This window comes from Chiloscyllium plagiosum, unplaced genomic scaffold (genome assembly GCF_037043375.1).
Source record: "Chiloscyllium plagiosum isolate Xiang-an unplaced genomic scaffold, Cpla_swu_hap1 HiC_scaffold_37, whole genome shotgun sequence".
Classification (NCBI taxonomy): Eukaryota; Metazoa; Chordata; class Chondrichthyes; order Orectolobiformes; family Hemiscylliidae; genus Chiloscyllium; species Chiloscyllium plagiosum.
Genome location: NW_028270175.1, coordinates 93,672,583 through 93,687,903, shown reverse-complemented (window position 1 = coordinate 93,687,903; position 15,321 = coordinate 93,672,583).

Genomic DNA, 15,321 nt, shown 5'->3' with positions numbered 1-15,321 from the left:
GGGAAAAAGGGTGGGCAGTAATAGGACACGACATAGTCTGGGTGATCCAGCAGTGCCACTACACTGTATAAGGCAAACACTATTAAAATATATCATGGGTCAGCCCATATTGGGCAGGATACAATGCATTATCAGATGACCCACTACAGGGGTGGCCTGGAACAGGGAGAGATACAGCAAGGTTTTGTTGAAGGTGTGTAGTCTGTACACAATGTGAGCCAGGTAATGCGATCAGGATAAAATGGAGGCAGCAGCAGAGGATCAGGGGCCCATGGGAAGAATTAAGGATGGATTTTACACACACCCCCATCCCAATCCCAGGGAAGGAAGTCCTGCTGGGTCTTAATAAACAGGTTTACTCAGTGAGTGGAAGCAATCCCCTGAAAATTCTGACAAAAGGACATATATTCCATGGAACATAGTTAAACAGCTATGTGCCCTGTTTGGTACTGAACAGAAATCCCATTCCCCATACCATCCCCAGAGCTCAGGGACAGTTGAAGGAATGAAGCAGACACTGAAAGCTAGTCTGACTAAGGCTGTGACAGAGACAGGCAGGGACGGGTTGGCGTAATCCCCTCCATCCGAATGAACCTGAGGTCAACCCCAGCAAAGGGGACGGGGCTGTCCCTTTGAATCAGTGACTGGATGGACTATGCAACTGCAGAGGGTGTGGTAGTGGGAGGGCTGGAGATGTGAAATGGCAAGGATAAGGTTAACCAATTTGTGATAGAAATGGCAAAGCAACAGCATGAGCTGAGAGGGGAAGTTGCAGAAGGATAGAGAATCAGAAACTGAAAGACGGAGCACAGAAACTTCCCAGCTGACATCCCGAACCCAGGAGATCGGGTCAGGGGGGATATATTACTGGAACGTTTGCAGGAAACACATCAAAATGCTGTACTTGTCTGGAGGAGCCACAGAATTCCAGAGAGGAACCTCTCCCATCATGCACTAGTAAGGAGCTCTGAATAAACATTATTTGGAGATGCCGGTGTTGGACTGGAGTGCGCAAAGTTAAAAAATTACACAACACCAGGTTATAGTCCAACAGGTTTAATTGGAAGCACACTAGCTTTCGGAGCGGCGCTCCTTCATCAGGTGATAGCTAGACAATATGTTGAAGGTGTTGGCCCCCTGTGTTCTCTGTATATGACCTGAGGTTTAGATTGATTCTATTCTAAAAAAAAACGAGATAACAGAGTTTTACATAAATTCATGCAGTTTCTGAGCTCAGAGTTCGACATGAACACCATTGTTAACAGCTAACCCGAGAATGTAACTTTTTTAAAAAGGGTTTTGTGATTTACACATGAAAGAAGCGAAACTATCACTGTTATCCAACAGATGAGAGGCTTAACAGACAATCAATTTTTCAATGTATAATTTCAGTTACATCGCACTGCAAATATTTGCTATAAATTCTGTCTTACGATCGAGCCCTGCACAATCACCTGATGAAGGAGCGTCGCTCCGAAAGCTAGTGTGCTTCCAATTAAACCTGTTGGACTTTCACCTGGTGTTGTGTGATTTTTAACTGAATAAACGTTGGTCGTGCTCTAAACACAGAACTCAAGGCTCCTCTTTGATATTTCTCCCAGCAACAGTTGTGCAGGGGCAAGTTGCTGGCTGGAGGTCTGTGGCCAGTGCTGTTCCACACGAGTCAGAACTGGGACATATGTTGCTTGTAATACAAATAAATGATTAGCTTGAAAATGTAAATGTTTTAATTAGCAATTTGTAGATTGTACAAACTCACGAAGTTGTGAATCATGAAGAATGTTGTCAAAGGATACAGCAAGGAAGAGGGCAGTTAGAAAGTTATGCGGAGAAATTGCAGATAGATTTTAATTCAGACAAGTGTGAGGTGATGCGTTTTGGGAGGCTCATAGTAAGAGGAATGTATACACTAAACAGAAGGGCCCTTAGCAGCTTTGATATACAGAGGGATCTTCAGGTGCAACGTCACAGCTCCATGAATGTGGTGAAGGAGCTGGATGGCAGGCTTGCCTTCTTCTGTCAGGGGAGTGAATATAAAACTGTAATTAGACCACCTTTGGAGTATTTTGTGCTGTTTAGATCACCACATTATAAGGAGGATGTGGAGGCTTTGGAGAGGATGGAAACATGTTTACTAGGATGTTGCCTGGATTGGGAGAGGTTGGAAAACCTTGAATTGTTGTCTTTGGAAAGTCAGTGGCTGCGGAGAGATTCGAGAGGCACAAACAGAGTGAATAATCTGAATCTTTTTCCAAGGTAGAAATGACAAATTCTAGAGGCCGTAGATTAAAGGGGAGAGGGGACAAATTTAAAGGAAATGAAGACCGAAAGAACAGCAGATGCTGTAAACTAGAAATAAAAACAGAAGTTTCTGGAAAAGCTCAGCAGTTCTAGCAGCATCTGTGAAGAGAAATTAGTTAACGTTTCTGAGGAAGGGGGACTGGACCCGAAACATTAACTGATTATTCTTCACAGATGCTGCATGACCTGCTGAGCATTTCCAACAACATCTGTGCAAGTTTAAAGGAAGTTGTGTCAGGCAAGTTTCTTATGCAGAAGGTGGTCAGTGAGTAAATTGTACTTGCCTGATAGATGGCAAAAGCAGAAAAATTCACAATATTTAAGAGATATTTGGAAAGACAGGTAAGCAGGCATGGATTGGCAGGGATATGGATCATATACAGGCAGATGTAATTAGTTTGGAATGGCATCATGATCCTCACAGACATGGTGGGCCGATTATTCCGGTGCTGTACTGTTCTGTTTTCCAGCGCGTAGAATGTGTGGAGTGAGAGATAATATTTTGAGTATAATATGTCTCTTTTTTAGAACACAGAGTAAGTTGATGCATTTTGAGAGAAGCAATGTAGAAAGCGAATGTATATTTGAATGGCACAGACACAGGGAGCAGGACAGCAGGAATGCGGGACAATGTGTACAAATCCTAAAAGGAGAGAGAACATAAAGTGTTTTGAGTAAATGTATAGGATGCTGGGCTTCATTAATAGTGGGAATGATAACATACTCATGGAAAAGATGCTGACCGTTGACAAAGCTCAAGTTAGGTCACAGTCAATCATTGCATCCAATTGTGGTCAACAGATTCGTGGTCAGGATGAGGAAGTTAAAATACCACAGAGGGGCCAATTCCATACTTTGCTTCTCTTTCACGATGCATTGGCGACTCAAGACTTAAATATTCTCCTGCCAAAGGTCTTACTGCCGTATTGTAAGTGTACAAGACCTGCACTCTTCCAATACAGACAGAACACCTTAGGAGGAGTGAGGCGGACTATATCTTCGAAATAGAACCTCTTGGAGCCACACATGTGGATTCCACGATAACCCCAGACAGATGAATTTGCCCTTTCCAGACAAGACTGAGAGCCCTGGGCACAACCCTGTTAAACTGCCTCCTGCTCCCATTGTCTTACTTCCCCTCCATATTAGCATGGGTAAGTGAATCCCCATTTGCTGAAGGAATAACCTTTCTACTTTAATCTCTTTCCATCAACACATAATCATGAACAATACGATAATCAGTTTCTGTAATCCATCACACGTTATCACAGGACATCGTCATTCATCAAGCTTTGTAAGGTCATAATTACCCTGCTTTAAACTACGTAATGACAGTCGCCCATGTGACTGACATGCCTTTGTCTAATTCTTATTAAATATACTATCTCTGTGGGTAAGGCACAGATTTGTGAAGAAGAGTCTGTACAAGTAGACACTCAGCTACTTTAGAGATGCTTTGAAACTCTCGCCGGCTGTCCGATAATAAAGCTACTGCTGTTGTACAGAAAACTTGCGTCGTCTGGATTTGTGGAACAAAATAGACATCAACGAGGAAGGATATGAGTGATTTTCAGAGTGTGGGGTATAGACTTACTGGAGTGGTTCACTGATGAAGAACCTGCAGTCACTGGATTGATTTGAAGAAATTGCCATTTTCTTTGAAGTAAACAAGTTAAATATATTTTTGATAGAGCTGTATAAGATTATAACACACCTAGATATAGCAGACAAAAAATATATGTATTCGATAGGTGATGGCACAAGAATTAAGATCAGATGTAAGGTTTTGAGACAGTGGGAGATGAGCAAGTGTTTGTGCTGACTGTATTGGCTGGGAATATGCAGAGCATGCTGCCTATTATGGTGGTGTAGGCAGAGAAGATGAATGATTGATAAAAACAATTATATCAGATCTGAGGGAAATAAACTTGCAGAGTTTGGGGGACGGATGGGGAATGAGAATGTGGGATTCTGCTACAGAGAACCAGCTTGGATTTCATGGGCCTCTTTCTGTGGTACAATGCATTTTATTCAGACTTGCTTAACTTGCTCTGGTCACTTGCCTTCAGGGGTTAAATTATCATTGAGGTAAAGCTGCTCAATTTTCATACTCAGACCAATACAGACTGTCCTTCCACAGCAGGAGGTAATGTTTACTGCTTTATACTGGGTCCTGGGGGTGCTAACACTGTGTGTAACAGTCTGCCAGCATTTATCTGAAATTGGTAAACACCAGTGCAGCCACATTAGGGACTGACTCTGGAAATGTGGGAATGCAGAAGGGAATTATTTACCCATTCCACCTGGAATCTGGCCAAACCAGTCACTGGAGAGGAGCTGGTGTGTGTGTGTGTGTGTGTGTGTGTGTGTGTGTGTGTGTGTGTGTGTGTGTGTGTGTGTGTGTGTGTGTGTGTGTGTGTGTGTGTGTGTGTGTGTGTGTGTGTGTGTGTGTGTGTGTGTGTGTGTGTGTGTGTGTTTGGGGGGGGGTGGTGGTGGGGTGAAGGGCTTCACTCAGGCATCCATCCTGCTGAGACACCAGTGAATTTACTCATAACCACAGTTGAAGGATTTTTTTTCTCTCTTTTGTTCACACCAAATAATGAACAATGGTTTTGGCAGTTCATAAGGTTTTGCATATAGAGAACTTAGTTTTGGAAATGTTCACAACATTATTGAACATGTACAGATTCACATTGTGTAGAGACTTTTATTTTCCTTTGTTCATTCACAGGATGAGGGTGTCGCTGGCCCGGCAGCATTTACTGCCCATCCCTAATTGCCCAGGGGGCAGGTAAGAGTCGACCACATTGCTGTGGGTCTGAAGTCACAGTGTAGGCCAGACCAGGTAAGGATGGCAGCTTCCTTCCTGAAAGGGCATTACTGAACTAGATGGGTTTTTCTGACAATCGATCAATGGTCATCATTAGATTCTTAAATTCCAGAGTTTTTCTTTAATTGAATTCACATTCCCCCATCTGCTGCAGCAGGCTTTGAACCCAGGTCTCCAGAACGTTATCTGGGGCTTTGGACTAACTGTCTAGTGACAATACCACTCGGCCAATACCTCCCCACATCACTGTCCCTCTGCACAGCGTCAACAGTGATTTTCTGGGTCACCAAGACGTTTGCTGAATGATTGCAGGAGTTGGATGTTGATTGGCTATTGACATCCATCTCGGAAACATGTATTCTGGGGTTTGTTTCTGGTGATGATTGGAAACACCATCAGTCTTGTTATCTTTTGGGGATAAAAACAATTTCAGTTAGCTTTCTGTTAAATGCATGGCAATCGAGTCGATCTCATAACTCTCAGGCAGATTAGTTTCTGTAGAAGTACTCTCTATCTCCCCAACCTCCTCCATCCTCACTCCAACAGTACAATAATCTCACTGTCTCATTCATAGTGGCAAAGAGACTCAATCTGATCAGCTGCTTCTTTCCCTACTCCTATGTCAATTTGGCTCTTAATCTCCCCTTGCTGCAGTTATGATCCTGCATCATTGTACAGTGTTGCTCGCATTTCCTGTCTTGGTCTATCAGTGTTCATAATACTGCATGTAGCTTCTTGTATATGGGGCCGACAGTGTAAGAGTTTAGCTCTTTCCTTCCGACAAAAGCAATAGAATTGTACTCCAACAAAACTTACAGAATCACTGCCCAGCATATTCCTCAACTTACCTCTTACCATCAAACCAGAGGATCAATCCTTGTTCAACTGAGAGAATTCAGGAGGGTATGCCAGTAACAGCAGCATGAATACCTAAAAATAAGGCGTTAACTTGATGAAGTTACCAAAGACGACGAATTGTATGCCAAACAGCATAAGCAGCAAGTGATAGACAGAGAAAATCAATCTGGGAAAAAACAGAGCAGACCTAAGATCTGCAGTCCAGCCACATCATGAGATAGCTTTGGCAAACAGAATTAAGGAGAATTCAATGGGTTTTTACAAATATATTAAGGACAAAAGGGTAATTAGGGAGAGAATAGGGATCCTGAAGAAGGGCTTATGCCCGAAACGTCGATTCTCCTGTTCCTTGAATGCTGTCTGACTTGCTGCGCTTTTCCAGCAAACATTTTCAGCCCCTCAAAGATTAGCAAGGCGGCCTTTGTCTGGAGCCACAGAAAATGGGGGAGATACTAAATGAATATTTTGCATCTGTATTTACTGTGGAAAAGGATATTAAAGATATAGACTATAGGGAAATAGATGATGACATCTTGCAAAATGTACAGATTACAGAGGAGGAAGTACTGGATTTCTTGAATTGGTTAAAGGTAGGTAAATCCCCAGGATCTGATCAGGTGCACCCGAGTACTCTGTGGGAAGCTGGAGAAGTCTTTGCTGTGCCTCTTGCTGAGGTATTTGTATCATCGATAGTCCCAGGTGTGGTGCCTGAAGACTGGAGGTTGGCAAACGTGGTGCCACTGTTTAAGAAGGGCGGTAAAGACAAGCCAGGGAACTATAGACCGGTGAGCCTGACCTTGGCGGTGGGTAAGTTGTTGGAGGGAATCCTGAGGGACAGGATGTACATGTATTTGGAAAGGCAAGGGCTGATTAGGGATAGTCAGTGTGGCTTTGTGTGTGGGATATCATGTCTCACAAACTTGATTGAGTTTTTTTGAAGAAGTAACAAAGAAGATTGATGAGGGCAGAGCAGGAGATGTGATCTATATGGACTCCAGTAAGGCGTTCGACAAGGTTTCACATGGGAGACTGATTAGCAAGGTTAGATCTCATGGAATACAGGATGAACTAGCCATTTGGATACAGAACTGACTCAAAGGTAAAAGACAGATGGTATTGGTGGAGGGTTGTGATCAGTGGAGTGCCACAAGGATCGGTGCTGGGCCCTCTACTTTTTTGTCATTTACATAAATTATTTGGATATGAGCATAAGAGGTACAGTTAGTAAGTTTGCAGATGACACCAAAGGTGTAGTTGACAGCGAAGAGGATTACCTCAGATTACAACAGGATCTTGACCAGATGGGCCAATGGGCTGAGAAGTGGCAAATGGAAGTTTAATTCAGATCAATGTGAGATGCTGCATTTTGTGAAAACAAATCTGAGCAGGACTTATATACTAAATGGTAAGGTCCCAGGGAGTGTTGCTGAACAAAGAGACCTTGGAGTGCAAGGTCCTTGAAAGTTAGTCGCAGGTCGATAGGATAGTGAAGAAGGTGTTTGATATGCTTTCCTTTATTGGTCAGAGTATTGAGTACAGGGTTGGGAGGTCATATTGTGGCTGTACAGGACATTGGTTAGGCCACTGCTGGAATATTGCGTGCGATTCTGGTCTCCCTCCTTTCGGAAAGATGTTGTGAAACTTGAAAGGGTTCAGGAAAGATTTACAAGGATGTTGCCAGAGTTGGAGGATCTGAGCTACAGGGAGAGGTTGAACAGGCTGGGGCTGTTTTCACTGGAGCGTCAGAGGTTGAGGGGTGACCTTCTCGAGGTTTACAAAATTATGAGGTGTATGAATAGGCTAAATAGACAAAGTCTTTTCCCTGGGGTTGGGGAGTCCAGAACTAGAGGGCATAGGTTTAGGGTGAGAGGGGAAAGATATAAAAGAGACCTAAGGGGCAACGCTTTCACACAGAGGGTGGTACGTGTATGGAATGAGCTGCCAGAGAATGTAGCGGAGGCTGGTACAATTGCAACATTTAAGAGGCATTTTGATGGGTTTATGAATAGGAAGGGTTTGGAGCGATATGGGCCGGGTGTTGGCAGGTGGGACTAGACTAGGTTGGGATATATTTCCGACGCCCCTCCCCCAAGTCCCTCCTCCCTATCTTTTACCTTAGCCTGCTGGACCAACTTTCCTCATTCCTGAAGAAGGGCTAATGCCCGAAACGTCGATTCTCCTGTTCCCTAGATGCTGCCTGACCTGCTGAGCTTTTCCAGCAACACATTTCCATCTCTAGGTTGGGATATCTGGTCGGCATGGACAGGTTGGACCGAAGGGTCTGTTTCCATGCAGCACATCTCTATGACATTCAGTTGTGAATGAAGTCAGAGCACAGTTGGAGTTCTGAGGATTGTTCTCTTCAAGATATTAATCAACAAGAGTGTCAGATTGGATTAATTATCATAAAACACAAGTCCATTTGGTATTCAACTAGGAGAAAGTGAGGACTGCAGATGCTGGAGATTAGATCTGAAAATGTGTTGCTGGAGAAGCGCAGCAGGTCAGGCAGCATCCAAGGAGTAGGAGAATCGACCTTTCGGGACTGAAGAAGGGCTCATGCCCAAAACGTCGATTCTCCTGCCCCTTGGATGCTGCCTGACCTGCTGCGCTTTTCCAGCAACATAATTTCAGCTCCATTTGGTATTCATATATTTACAATCAGTGTTCAATTCACCAGATGTAGCTGAAGGTAAAGATAATCTTCAAGTGTTTGTAACAGTGAAGACATCTGAATACTTGTTCAGCAAATTAAAGCCTGTTGTGTTTAGATAGTAATAAATTTAAAGAGATTTTAAAAAGTAAGTTGACTTGAGTATAATGGAAGAAATTGATTGGTGGGTAGCTGATAATCTTGTTTTAATCTGAAGTTAATTTAGGATTGGTTACCAAATAAACACATGATAGGGAATCCCAGCCCCATGGAGTGCACATCCAGTTCCATGTGGGAAAACCAGGACACTTCTTGTGTCAGCGACAACCACAAGAACACGGAGGTGACATTGCATCGGTCTGGAACACTAGTCTGACCACGGCTCAAGTCCTGAACTCACTCCTCGTCCCCACATTCCAGGATTGATGTGTTCTCACCAGAGAGGGTACAGAGGAGATTGATCAGAATGTTTCTCCGATTGGAGAATTTCTGCTCTGACGAAAGGCTGGATAGGCTGGGGATGATTTCCGAGGAGGATGAGCTGAGATTTAATTGAAGTGATAAAATGCTGCGGAGTCCAGATCGAGTGGATAGAAAGGAGCTAATCGTTAACAGAGAGGTCAGTAACTGGAGAATTTAGACTGAAACTAATTCTCAGAGAGATGGAGAGGGGAGAATTCATTTCACTCAGAGATGTTGGCGAGCAGAAACTCACTGACGGGGTGGTAGATGCAGTAACCAGTATCACATTAAAATAAAAGGACGTGGATGTAACTGAAATGCTGGAACATGTCGGGCGATGGACTAAAGTCTGCAGAATGGGATTAATGTGATTTATTTGACATTTCTCCAGAATATTAAACTCCAGACCAATTTGAGAAGTTAAACATCATTAGACTTGAGCTCCAAATTCAGAATAAAATTATCAGAATGTTACAGCACAGATCGAAGCCACTTGGCCTATCCTGTATGTGTTGGCTGTGATGGAACGACCCGGCTTTATACCGTTCTGTACTCACCAATGAGATCAACAATTTCAGACTGTGAACTCTGCCCTCTATGTTGTTATAATCTATTTTCTCAAAGTATTTCTTTGGCAGCTGCACACCTTCTTTCTTTGTTCCTTTCCCAGCCCTAACTCCATTCCCTGTGGTCTTGAGGGACTATCATTTCTGTTGTTTAATCTCTCCTGCCTTCACCCATGTGACAGACTGTCTTTATGTCCTTGTCTCCCCCCACCCCCCCCCCCCCCCCTTACATACAACCTGTTACATTTCTGATGGTTCCCAGGCTGCTGTAAGTTTCACTGCGCCCCCCTGGGTCAATGGCACGAGTTTTAAATTCTCTTCCTCCAGAGATAATTGGAAATCTTTCTGGCTGCAGTTTCCCCCAGATTTTATTTTGGAAACAGAGAATTTGTGTCAGTCAAGTATTTGTGAGCCTTCATCCACAATTCCGAGCATTTGGATAATCTGTGACCCTCTGACAGATGTACAGGTTTGCTCTCTTGGCCGTGTGAGCATGCCCTGTCGTGTGCAGGTTAGGAGGGTTGAGTTAGCCATGGTAAATGTGGGGTTATGGGGGTAGGGTGGAAGAGCAGGTAATTGCAGAATTGGATGGCCGAATAGCCTCTTTCTGCACCTGCGGGCTTCTGTGATTATAAATGGTTGAGATTGTCGCCACATTTTCCTAATGCCCGGTTCGTTCAGCTCAGGTCCTCATGCTGCCTGTGTGTTTCTGTGGGTTCTCACACTCTCCTTTCCTTCTGTTTTCCAGCAATTTCACACCATATGTGAGGGTGGGAATGAATTTGTAAATATAAATATTCCAACTGAAATTCCTCACAGGTCAGGACCTGTTTCCGCTGCTGGCATCACACATAAGGAACAGGAAAATAATAAAGGTTTAATGACAAATCATACAGGAAAATAGAGGTTATAATTACAAGGAAAGGCTGAAGAGCTCAAAACGTTTTTCTCAAGAAAGGAGGAGGCTGGGAGACAGCCTGGTACAAATAGGAAGCTGTGTGTCTGTGTTTTCAGAGATTTGAGGTTGAAATCATCAGGTCGGAAGCATGTTTCATTGCCCCAGGTCATCAAAGGTGCTACTTAAATGTGCATCTTTCTTTCTGTCTATCTGTCTGAGTTAACAATCAGATGGGCAGGGCAGTGTCTGAGTGTTTTCCCAAATCCCCAATTGAATCTTCCTCCCCCACAATCTCAGGTGCCTCACCACTCACTGGGTCATGGAGAAACTCTGCCGTTACAATGAGAACTGTCTTTGCTGTCGCCTCTCCTCGTGTTTCCGCGGGTACGTTGAAGAACATGACGGAGAATGGATTGAAACCGAGAGGTCAATAGCCAGAATGAAAGAGGAAGAATGAAATAAACGGGGTTTATGGATCCCAGGGGATACAGACTCCAGGCTGAGTCCTTTGTGGGCATTCCCGCAGTAATAGGAGACAGCGTTCCATGATGAGAGTTAAACCCGGGTGGCAGGAGCGGGAGCCACTGAAATTTAGCAGGTTTAGTTCAAACACAGGAGGTTTGTTTAGTCAGTAACACTGTGTTAGACATGGAGGTGAAGTGAACAGTCAGTGGAAATGTTGCCACGAGCTGCAGATGGACAACTTTAATTGGAACAGGAAGAGGCCATTCAGCCCCTCAATCCTGCTCTGCCATTCAATAGATCATGGCTGATTTGTGGCCTAACTTGTAATTTTCAAAGCTCTCCAAACTCATCAATAATCTCCTCTGCAACAGACAAGATCAATATTGAAAAACTAAACATCTGCAAATGCTGCGAAATCAGGAACAAAAACAGACATTGCTGGAAAAATGCAGCAGATCTGCCAGCATCTGTGGAGAGTGAACCTTTGGGTCCAGTGACCAGTCAGGTGACCAGCTGCAGCTGACCATTCTGCCTTTTCTGTAACACTCTCTGGAACAGGTTCTAGTACGATGGGAATGAGATTGTCAAAAACAACTGAGAAAACAGGACGGACACAATCAGAATAAACCCCATTTTGGCATTTCAGTTTTAAATCAACAGCAAACATTATTCATTATGTTTTCAGAAATAAGATAATAGGCCAGAAATCAACTCTTCATGTCATTTGGTCTGGGAAACTGTATTAATTCTGACCTGGTCCAGCCTACATGTGAATCCAGACACTGAATAATGGGGTTGACTGTGAACCATCTCCTGGGCAGTTAGAATGGATGACAAATGCTGCCCCAGCAAGTGATGCCGTGATCCCATAAACAAACAAAACAAATCCAATCGCTGTGGTTACTTGTGAACTCGCCGGTGTTATTGGAAGAGGACGAATGGGAAGGTTTATGGGGTAAAGGGAAAAGAATGGCATTCGGTGAGGTGATCCTTTGGAGAGCTGATCAGCCAATCAGCTTCCTTTCGTGCAGTAACAATTCTGTGAATGTTTCATTCTGAGCCCTCTAAGGAAATATCAGTCCAGGATTTGTAAAGAGGTCAGATTCAATGAATGTCTCGGTGAACACAAGTGAGACACAGGTACAGAGAGGTTTTGGGATGGATTAAATTAAATTTTATACACTTGCATAGTCATCAACTTTACAGCAGTTAAAAGTGGGAGTGATCAAGAGAGTATAATTGTCGCAGCAAATAAATCTTAAACATTTATGCAGCTAAAGGGGATGCTGGGTAAAGGTACCGTAGTTAGTGCTGATTTCATTCCAGATACACCAGCATGGGAGCACATCCTTCCTCTATCTGTCCTCTCGAGCTCTTGAAGAGTTTTGTTCATTTGAAGTGTTTCATGTTTAGATACTCCAGAGAAGACAGCTTCAAGCTCCTCAATCTCTCCTGCCAGGGCAATGCTGCTGTTAGAATTCAATTCACTGATGCATGTTACTGGCTGCTTCATGGACTGGAACTGGCAATTGAAACTGAAAGGTTACTGTATAAAATACCTTCAATGGTATTGCCAGACGTGAGTGGTTTTAGGAAAATGACCTTGACTTACCGGCATTGAGTGTCAGAGCACTTTCTGTTGTGGGGCATCCTGTTCAGATTCAATCTATTGATAACTATTAGAACTGACGAGCACTGGCTCCGTCAAAGTGGTCAGAGCATTATGGCTGTCATCGAAGCTGGTAACAAACTTCCCATGGCCTAAAAATCGTAAATGATAGAGTACGTACGAGGTCTGATGGCACTATTGGAGTATTTATGTTGTTGTTAGTCACATTAACTCGGCTGGAGTTGACTGAATTTATATTGTCACTTTCTGAATCTCAGGATGTCTCTCTGGATAATAAGTCTCCAATAAACAGCAATGTGACAGTGAGCAGGGATCATCTGTTTTGATTTAAATTGGGATTATAGCACTGCTGCTTCACAGCACCAGGTACAAGGTTGGAGTCCAGCCTTGGTCAACAGCCTGTGTGGTGTTTGCACATTCCCCTATGATTGTGTGGGCCCCCTCCAGGTGCTCCGGTTTCCTCCCACAATTCAAAGATTTGTGGGTTAGGTGGATCAGTTGTGCGAAATTGTCCACAGTGTCCAGGATTGTGCAGACTCGGTGGATCAGCCATGGGGAAATGCAGTGTTACAAGGATGGAGTGCTCCAGGTGGGATGCTCTTTAGATGGTTGGTGGGGTTTGATGGGCCAATTCTCTCATGCCACACTATTGGGATTCTATTCTATGATTGAGGATAAAGGCTATTCTATGATTAAGGATAAAGCAGGGTGCCCTTTGAGAAGGAGCATGTGGTATGTATCAATGCTCTCGATGCCTTTAGATAGACGTGGGCATCGCAGGGGATACAGTGCTTTATCTCCACTGCTGCCCCCTCACCCCTAACCCTACTTTGATTTGATTAGATTAGATTACTTCCAGTGTGGAAACAGGCCCTTCGGCCCAACAAGTCCACACCGCCCCGCCGAAGCGCAACCCACCCATACATTTACCCCTTACCTAACACTACGGGCAATTTAGCATGGCCAATTCACCTGACCTGCACATCTTTGGACTGTGGGAGGAAACCGGAGCACCCGGAGGAAACCCACGCAGACACGGGGAGAACGTGCAAACTCCACACAGTCAATCGCCTGAGGCGGGAATTGAACCCGGGTCTCTGGCGCTGTGAGGCAGCAGTGCTAACCACTGTGCCACCGTGCCGCCCACAAATTTGGTCCATTCCCACTCTGTCATTTGTAATGGGTTGCTTTGCCCGTAATGGGCTTTGTTTGTAAATATTCAATTGGTTACACGGGTGGATTACTGCTGGTAATTATATATTAACAAAACCCAAAATGGTGTAATGATGAACGTGGGTATGTTGCTCAGCTGTGTGAGATAACACTTCTGGGTAGGAGAAATGGGGGGAAAAAGAACACTTCACAGCTCACAGAAGGAGAACTGAAAAGCAGTTAAATCAAACCAAAGTTTCAGATGGGGAGGGAATACTTCCCTGGAGTTTAAGTAACTGGAAAGTGATGGTGCCCGTGAATAGACAGGATTTTGTTTTACAGTGCGTTTGAAATTTTTACAAACTGTTATATTCAGATAGTTTCATTTCCTTTCTTTTAGTTTTATTTATTTTGGAATAAATAGCTACAATATTTTAAAACCAAATTCACAAATCTTGTGTTAAAGACAAATGTTAAATAAAATCCATCAAACCATCCCTCACTGAAAACTGATGTGGAGGTGCAATCTCCTGGAGAATCCCTGCCATGCCGACTTCTTTCTACCCGGACTCCTTAGCTTTATACCTACCTGGGAGATAGCAGCAGGAGGCCATTCAGCCTTTCAATCCTGCTCCACCATTCAAAGGGAAACAGCTAGCCATGAAGCTCAGTCTCCTGATCCTGCTGTGTTCCAATCTCCTTTCATAACTTTAACTCGAAGAACTATATCTAAGTCCTTCTTTGGCTTCACTGCCTTTTGTTCCAGTGGCGTTGTTGTGTTACTGTGTGGGTGTAGGCAGGGGTAATGTGATGGTGCTGCCTCCTGGAGGATGCACTCAGCGTCCCTCTTCATCCTGCAGTAACATCAATTGGGTTTCAGCAACTAGAGATAGAAACCGTTTCCAGGATATGGGCATTACTGGCTCAGCCAGCATTTATTCCCCATCTCTCGTTATCCTTGAGAAGATGGTTGTGAGCTGCTGTCTTGTACCATTCACAGTCCATTTGGCGCAGATAGACCGACAATGCCGTGAGGAGAGTGTTGCAGGATTTTGGCCGAGTGATTCTCCATCTTTGGTTCTTCAAATTCTGGTTAACTTTATCACGATCTGCACATGATTTTGAGATTTCAGTCTGCAAATCTTCACTATCTAACACCCTGTATAAAGGAATATGTACAGATTAGAAATTCAGAGCAGACAATTCTAGTTTCTCTGGAATATCTTTTTCCACTTTCTACGCCAAAAGCTGTAACCCTCCAGCCCACTTACTCTCTCCCACCATTCTGACTCTACTATCCCCTAATGTACACCCTCCCCATTCTCATGGAGTTGTTGATAAACAGGTCTATGCCACCACTTCCCTTCCTGGTTAGACTCTGCACCCTTTCTGGGTTCACTTCCTTTCCCTCAGTTGGTGCAAGTCAATAATGTAACAGCAGAATGAAACAAAAGGAAACAGAAAGGGAGATGGCAGATCTTGGACAGAACAGGAACCTGCAGTCTG